Source organism: Frankliniella occidentalis, unplaced genomic scaffold, assembly GCF_000697945.3.
Source record: "Frankliniella occidentalis isolate FOCC.00 unplaced genomic scaffold, Focc_3.1 Scaffold176, whole genome shotgun sequence".
Lineage (NCBI taxonomy): Eukaryota > Metazoa > Arthropoda > Insecta > Thysanoptera > Thripidae > Frankliniella > Frankliniella occidentalis.
Window position 1 is genome coordinate 474452 of NW_026267302.1, and position 8224 is coordinate 482675.

Here is an 8224-nt window from a genome sequence, read left to right on the forward strand (position 1 = left end):
AGAGGGAAAGAGTGGCAGCAGACCGACAGAAACAGAGATGTTGGGCGGGCGCAGGGTGGTCCACCAGGCGCCTCCCCTCCCCTCTCCGGGGCGCGAGCGTAGATTTAACGGGTTTAGAGTGGATTTAGCAAATAAAGCGGGCGTAACGGATCGTGCCCGGCCGTCTCGGGGTATTTATAGAACGGACTACATACAACTACTACTACCGCCTGCAGCAGGGCCAAGCGCCCGGCCCGGCCGGCCGCCGGCACCCCATTGAGCCGAGCCGAGAGAGGACCCCCCCAAATCCAGCGGACTGCGCCGCGCGTCATTCCAGCGGGGACCAAACGGCTCCAGGGGCTGCGGGGGCTCCAGCCCCTGGCTCCGGCCCCCGGCGCTCCAGCAGCGTAACGGCCACGACGACAATCCCCCGGGCCACCGGGACGGGGCGGGGGAGCGGAGCGGGCCTCGAGGGACGATGATTTCTAAAATGAGGGGGCCGTCGTATACACTTGATTATCATACACGCAATGATGATGTCGTGAGAGCTCACCACACGACTTATGATAGCACAGCGAACATTCTGAGAAACGTTTCCTTTCTAGAACGATCAGCTAACCTGGAGAACTGTTTCTACAAGTTGTCTGGAGGTATGTAGTCTTCGCAATTGTGAGTGAACCCCAACCCTTTTCTACTGGTAAAAAGATATCCAGGGATATACAGTGACTGAGAACGTTCCTAGAGCATCCGTTGTATGATTTTTCGTTCACTTCAAGCGGGAATTGTCGCCCACCGTCGATGACATTTTACTTGGTTTCAAACATCTGTTTGATTTTATCAGGTGATGACCGACGACAGGGAGAAGCCCGACTACACTCCAAGACAGGAGTAGAAGGAGGAGTAGGAGGAGGAGGAAGGGAAAGAGGAGAGAAAAGCTGGAGGTGAAGAATAGAAAAGAGAAAGAGTGTGTTTTGACAGGGTAATCACGTCGGGCTGCTGCAGGCAGGCAGGCTGCAGGCATTACCGGGCGTGATGCAGCAGTCGCAGACGCGCCGGCGGCCGGCTACCTTTCAGCGCCTCTCAACGGGTAAGAGGCGAAACTCGCGCGTGGATATATAGGGGTACTCATGGGAGCGCAAGCGGAGCAGCAGCGCACGGAGGAGGGGGAGGGGGTCCGTTAGAAGCCCGGGCGGACGCGCGGGAAGAAATGGGCGCTAAAGATCGGGGCTCTAGGCGCGAGAGGAGGGAAAGACGAGGGGGGGGGGGGGTCAAACAATTGGCGGGCCGGAAGGCTGTGATCAGAGGCGGCCACCGCCGCTGCTGCTTGTCGCGCCACACAACAACAAGTAGAAGAAGGAGAAGAAGAAAGAGGGCCGCCTAGATGCGCTGGAAGGAGGAGGCGGGGGCGAGAGAGGCGACACCCGCACGACACGTTCACACTACTCTGTGCACCATCGACATCCGAAAAAAAGGAAACGTTCACTAGACAGTTGTTTTTTTTTTCCCGCTGGGTTAATGTGTAATCCGAATTCAGATCCGCGACTATGCCATAGCAAACGAGACGTATATTTTATGCGGATCATGATCCGACAGTGCAGTCAGTCAGTTGCATTCAGCTGCATTCAGCTGCATTCAGCCTCCGCCCGCCGCGCTGCTGCTGCGCTGCTGCTTGTTTTGGCGCGGTACTCTCGCATTACCATGTGCCCCCTCCTCCCGCCACGAGCATGCACGGTGCACGCCAAGGGGGCGCGTCACGGCGTGCTCACGGCCACGCCATACCGCGCCCTGTCTGTCGGCGTGCGCGGCCCTGAAGGGTTTCCCTGTATGCTCTCCCCCCTCTCTCCCCATGCTCACTGGTGTGCGTGTGTGTGTGTGTGTGTGTGTGTGTGTGTGTCCGGGTGCATGCATGTGTAGCTTATGCGTGTAAGAAAGTGCGACGGGATATATCATTCCTTCTGTTTCTGTCCGTGTGCAATAGGCACATGCACACACACAGGCACGCTCAGCGGAAAGCCCTCGGGGCGGGAAAAAGTCATTATTGCAATCATTATTAATATTACACCTCCCCTGTTTTTACTCCGATAATTAATGCAGTCCGAGCACAGCGACACGCCACACACTCCCGTGCGTAGCTCATCCTGCTCCTCCTCCCTCGCCCACCTCCCCCTGCCTCCAGCAGCGCGGGGACTATTACAGGTGTCGGTTTCGTGCGCGTTCCAGTGTTCCAGGTTTCCATGCGGCCCTCTCGCATCGCATCGCACTTCCGTTCACTTTGTTTTGTTTTAATTATCTTTTACAACTTCCAGGAAAAGCAGCAGCAAGGAGACACACACAAACACAGTGGCGGGTTGTGCAGCAAACAAAACACACACGCACGCAGAATCCAATCCGCGGGTGCATGCGCTGGGCGCGGAATACAAATGGGCGGGCAGGCGCGGAGCAAAGCGAAATCAAACGGTGCGCGTGGCGCGGTGCAACGTGGCGGGGCGTGGTGGGGACCTCGACACATGTGACACGACGCGTGATGGGCCGTTGCCGTGGCTGCAGTTGTTGGGCGCATGAGAGAGCAGCGGGTTCATTTTTAGGGTCGAAAAAGGGGCGTTGTGGAACTGAGGAGGGGAGAGAACACCGTAAAATTATTCGTCTGTTGGTTTTGTGACGCAAGATCGCAAATCGACGGCTCAACATTTTTGGTCGAAAAATAATTAAAGTCGGTACAGAGCCATAATTATTTTGTACACGGTAAGAACATCATCAAATTATTTCCCAAGCTATACAAAGCAAGTGCTTTTGTATTAGCTGGCAAAGCGTTTGCAGCTTACTAACTAAATTTGTCAGGTTTTGAATCGTGCTTCGCGTAGCCGGACACAAATTCTACCTCGTTCGCACGGTCACACCTCCCCGCCCCCGCCTATGCGCCTAGAGAACAGTGCGCCTTCCCTCCTCCTCCTCCAGAGACGTGCACGGCGTGCGGAGCGCGCCCCCCTCCCCCCTGCTCTCCCAATGCGTCCCACCTCTGATGCACGTCAGACGTTGCTGCTTGCAAGCCGTCATGCCAAAAGACATTTTCGAGAAGGCCGCTGACGAGACAGGACGTCGGCCTTCTGCCTGCAATACCAACCGAGAGGAGGCGGCGCACAGGAGAGAAGGCCGCGAGAGACTTACGCTCGCGATTTAGCAAGTCCAAGCTGCCCAGCGACAAATTCTCGAGCGCGCCCCGCCACGCCACGCCCAGCAGCTGTTCCGTTCAACGACTTGGCGCACGGCGGAGTCCGCGGTCCGGTTCAGTGAATGAATGTTGTACACTCACGCTCTTCTCTGAACAATACCGTGATTACCAGTCGCGGCCCATTCAACGCGTTCTCACACACTGGCAGAGCTCCTCAAAGGAATACACGGAGGGGAAATGAGGTAAAAGGGAGAGAAAACTGCGGTACATCGGGGAACAGACGCAGTTCATATAGTCTGTAGTCACGCGCGCTAGCGTTAAAGTTGCGTTCGCACTGAAATTTGCACCTTTTCCTCGCCTCGCGTTAAATGGCGGCGACACGAGCGCTACTTAGGCCCCTCCGCACCGCGGGCGGGGCCGCGTCATCTGCAAACGGAGAAGGAGCCGAGCAGGAGTTGGCAGCGATATTTGCACAGTGTGCGCAATCACTTGAAACGATAAGCTTTATTGCAAAACGGTCCGCTATTACATTTGCCACCAGAAGTTGGCTTTGCGCACACACACTCCAACACACACACACACATGGAGGTCAAGCCCAGCCACGACGCAGCTGCTGCAGCGGCGGCGGCGGTGGTCAGCTCGATCTAATAACTTGGCGGCCGGCCTGACACCCATAACATACCCTGTCAGAAATGAGGTCCTTCTCCCCCTCAGCGCGCGAACACCCAAGGCAGCTGCAGCTGTGCCGCCACGCAAGCTGCTGCTGCCGGGCTGGCCGCTGCGACACAGCTGCCGCCGCTGCAGCACTTTTCAAATCGAAAAACTACACGCGCGCCAAATAAACATGTCGCGCCGTGCAGCTGCATTCCCCCCGTTCGCATCGGCATGTAACAGCTTCCATTTCAGCCGATCGATCCGGCCCATACGAGCAGTGACGTAATAAGTACACGAGGCCTATGTCTGTCTTGCTCCCACTCGGCCCGGGGGGAGAGAGAGGGGGAGAGAGAGGGGGTGAGGGAGAGAATGGAAGAGGCGCGTCACGTGACATCATTGCGGATGCAGTGCAGCGGGTCCACCCCCTCCGCTTTTCCCAATTCGGCGCACGCAATCAGGCCCCGGCGCCGCCAAAAGCCGCGGCCGGCTCCGGCCAAAAACCGCGCGCATCACAAACATGCACTCGTAATTGCAATCGCAATTCCAATAAGGAATTAGGGCCAGGGCGAGAGTATAAGGGGCGTAAAGAGAGCTAGCGGTGGAGGAAAAATAAGATAAAAAGAGCGGGTCGGAGCGTCAGGAAAATAAGAAAATAAAGCAAAAGGGGGGGGGGAGAATTCTTGAGAGCAATCGTGGGACAAGAAAAGTCGATTCGAAACTTGGCGCCATTACATCTATCCACCCACTGGAAATCAGCGACCTCCCGCAAGCCAGAAGTACCCACACACACGACGTCCACTTATCCACCGCGCGAGCATTTCACTTGCTAAAAGTTACAAGTGACTATTATTCTAGTCTATCCTTCAAACGATACCGCGGAGCATATATATGGCCGATGCGAGCAGGGACAATCTGTCACCCACACCCACACCGCCCACCCAAAAATCTCATCATCATCGCCCTCAGTGCTCAATCCGTATCGCCCGGCCTCCTCCACGTCAGAGTCTTAACGACGCCGTGTCGATTGCCGTCACTCGCACGCACCGTACGTGACCGTGCGTGCGTGCATGCGCGCCCCGCCCCGCCCCGCGGACACCGTTGGGCGCTGAGAACACAGCGGTGCTCGGGGCGGCCTGGGCACGGCTGGGCCTCCTCCAAGCCCACCAGTTGTAAATTGAATTACCCGCCGTCACGATAAACACCTGTGAAATAGAAGGCGGTGCCGTGCATTACGTCAATAACGGGCCTCCTTTCCCGCTCAGGGCGGCCAAGGCATGCACAGGCGCAGATTTTCAAAACTGTTCCGGCAATTCACTCACAGTAATCGCCCCGTCGTTGTGTCAAGTCGACGTCGTTGTTGTTCGGTTGTTTCACGGAGTAGCAGCAGCTTCAAAACTCTTCCGAAAAGCAGCCGGTAAAGCGTCACGATTCCACCCGAACTCCACCTCAGCAGAGGGCGTCCAAGGCGAAAGGCTTGGTAGTTATAAAGGTGCACAGCGAGGTGCACAGTTTACCTAGCATCTCATTGGGCCAAATCACCTCATTGTAAAAACAAACATTGGTTCAAAAAAAAGGAAAAATTCCTAAAAATATTTAGCAAATTCTCTTCAAATTTCTCGAAACTAGACTGGAGACCGTGCGGAGAGGACACAGCGCCGGGGCGAAGAAAAAAGGCAAAAAAAGCGAGCAAGAAACCCCGGGCAGCGGCAGGGCGCCCCAGAGCGTTGCCGCTTTCGACGGCGATCCCGGTGCCTTCCCCAAATCAAGATTTGTGACTCCAGGGCTACGCCAGGCTGGGGCTACGCGTGGGGCTTTCAGGGAGGCGGCTACGTGGCGTCAGCCTGTGTCCACCGAGGAGAAGGGGATGTTCAGCAACCCCACCCCACCCCGCCACGCCACCACCACGCCCCACACATCCGCCTTACCAGCTGAGCAACCTGCCATGTTCAATCAGACATCTAGGCCGAGCCGGGCGGGGGCTGGAGCGGGCTGGAGTCTACCCCCGCACCCAGTGCCCCACCCCACCTACCCTACCAAGCTCAGCCAGCCCGGCCTCCGCCGCGGATCCGAAGCCAGTCTTCCGTTTAGAATTTGGCGCAAATAACTTCTGATGGAAGGGGCAACGGATAAGGCTCAAGAGGAGTGAGCGAAACGAGAGAGACCAAGAAAAAAGAGCGAGAGGGGATCGAGTGAGAGCGTCGAGCGTGGATCGTCCCTCCCCGTTCATCTGTTCTTCATTTTCTATGCCGTGCCACTAGGCTACGCGTGCAGAAAAGGCCTTCTGTGCCATACATACAGTCCTTATCGGATCGCCCAGCGTTATCGAGGCCCACTAGGTGGCGACGTGCACGTTGGACAAATGTCCAGCGCCGGCACTGCACCCGACCAGCGATGAAGAAAGTATGCCTCTTTGAGAGGATGATGTTTAAATACAGAGCGATAGATGTGCGTGTGGCAAACCACGATATTGCTGTTAGGAGTCTGTGTCTTCCAAGTGAAAGGGCACCGCTCGATTCTCCACACTGATATTTGTTTCGTTGCAGCCATAAAAAAATTGTTGGATTCGTCGGATTAGTAATGGGCATCAAATTTTTGTCACAGCAACGTAACTCTTAGTTGAAGCAGCCAATAATTTGTAGGTATCAACATTTTAGTGACTGCACCGAAATCTTTATCTCAGTGCGAGTTTAACTACTAATCCGGTATGTTGACTATATCCTGGATAGTTGTTGACGAGAAGTATACTTATGTTTCTTCCAGGGGCCACGAGGGACATCCGAGAGTTTCGTGAGATCCGACAACTGCAACTCACCTGCAACAAAACAAAAGAATCGAAATAAGCACGTGAATAAGAACAGGAGCAATAAGATAGCACTCCCGGAAAGTTTAAAGAATTCAAGAGCCTCATCGTTTTCTGGCAAACGGAGCGTCTTCGTATTCGCCACGGCGACGTCGACGGCACCGCCGCGCCGGCCGCTGTCGCGACGCAGGTGGGGCCCGTCTGTCTCCGCGGCCACCCCGTGACACATTGTGTCTTCGGCGAGCGACTAATTCGTGCGAGGCACTCCCACCAACAAGTGACGACTGAGTTTCCTGACATTTTGTGTGTGTATGGGGGGGGGGGGGCGTCTGGGCGTCTCTGCAGTCATGTGTGTGGGTGTGACAGCAAGGGTGTGAATGTCGCACACTTGTAGGTGTGGGTCCTGCACTGCCGCGCATTCGCCGTGCACTCCGTACACACTACACAAAACTTCACTCTCTCTCTCCAAAGAAGACGTCCACATTCAAGCGGACATCCAATTTACTCCTTGTCCCTATCTTTGAATATCGTTTACCCTCTCTCCTCACACTCGGCGCCCTCCGCCCTCCCGGTCGGGTGGAGAGGGAGGGGCTGGTCGCTTTAGGACCCCTCCGCCGGCCCAGGGCCACTCGAGTGCGAAAACGAATACCCGTATGAGCGAATCACTGGGGCCAGCAGAGGGCGGCGCGCGGCGTGCGCAGAGCAGATACAGCAGACATTCTATTCAGACGACGACACTTTTTTCCCCCCACTGGGTGTTGGTGCACCTGGCGCCGGGCCAGGCTGCTGCACCCGACAAGGGCTCAACACAGCGCGGACCTTCCACAATAAATATTTGTTTTCGCTCTAGTTTTCTTTTATCTTTCTCTCCGTTTTTTTCCTGCTGATGGCACTGCTGCCGGGATAGCGTTCGATTTGCAAAGCGATCATAGTAATAACGATAAGAATGAAAATGAAACTATGGCGTATATGACGTCCCACATCCACAGGACGCGCGAAATGGAGTGAGACAAAAGACCGCCATCTAACAGCAGCCACGAGCGCCCACACCCATTCCCTGCGCCTCTCTCTCTCTCTCTCTCTCTCTCTCTCTCTCTCTCTCTAGCTGCCGATCACAGCAGCGATCGAAAGCATTTCCACTTGACACCATTGCGATGGGCGAGCCGTCATTTCTCTCCGACTGGCCACACGCCAGGACCACTGGCATCGACCGAACTCTCCATTTGCCCACCCACGAGCGCACGCGCCAGGAGGGCGCAGAGCGGAGAGTGGATGAGACAGAGAGGGAGACAGAGGGGGGGGGGGCGCACGGGAGATAACTCTTATCAAGGAGTAATTAGCACTCCACCCATCTAGGCCCGCCAGCGAGAGAGGGTGGAAAAAAAAGCTGACGGGAAAGACGAAGATGGGAGGATAAAAGAGAGGGAAAGCTAAGCCTAGAGTGGAGGAGTCCCTTGCTCTCCCTGCTGCGCTCTCCTAGAAACTGACGGCGCGAATCTAGAAAGGGCGAGAATAATTAACACAAGTGCACTGCGGAGCCGCGCCCCGCTGGTGTGGCGCTGCTGCCAATCGGTTGACACACAACGTTACTGTTAGGCCCTCCTCGGGATTAAGCCCCCCCC